A 488-nucleotide genomic window follows, 5' to 3' on the forward strand; every position below is an offset into this window, starting at 1 on the left:
CCATCCAGCCCTGTGCCACCCGGGGGGTTCCAGGGTGCTGAGATGGCTGACGTTTTGCTCCGCTCACGACGGTCACCGCGCCATGCAAGAACGGACCAAAAACAGGCCAAAACAGCCCAAAAACGGGCCAAAACTGGCCATTTTTGGCTGAGCGAGCGAGCGGTGAGCGGCGAACAGCGAGCGAAGCGAGAGGCAGCACCGTCCCTGCTATACGAAAGCCCCATCCAGCCCTGTGCCACCCGGGGGGTTCCAGGGTGCTGAGATGGCTGACGTTTTGCTCCGCTCACGACGGTCGCCGTGCCACGCAAGAACGGACCAAAAACAGGCCAAAACAGCCCAAAAACGGGCCAAAACTGGCCATTTTAGGTTGCGCGAGCGAGCGGCGAGCGGCGAACAGCGAGCGAAGCGTGAGGCAGCACCGTCCCTGCTATACGAAAGCCCCATCCAGCCCTGTGCCACCCGGGGGGTTCCAAGGTGCTGAGATGGCT

The sequence above is a fragment of the Musa acuminata genome, unplaced genomic scaffold (genome assembly GCF_036884655.1).
Source record: "Musa acuminata AAA Group cultivar baxijiao unplaced genomic scaffold, Cavendish_Baxijiao_AAA HiC_scaffold_866, whole genome shotgun sequence".
NCBI lineage: Eukaryota > Viridiplantae > Streptophyta > Magnoliopsida > Zingiberales > Musaceae > Musa > Musa acuminata.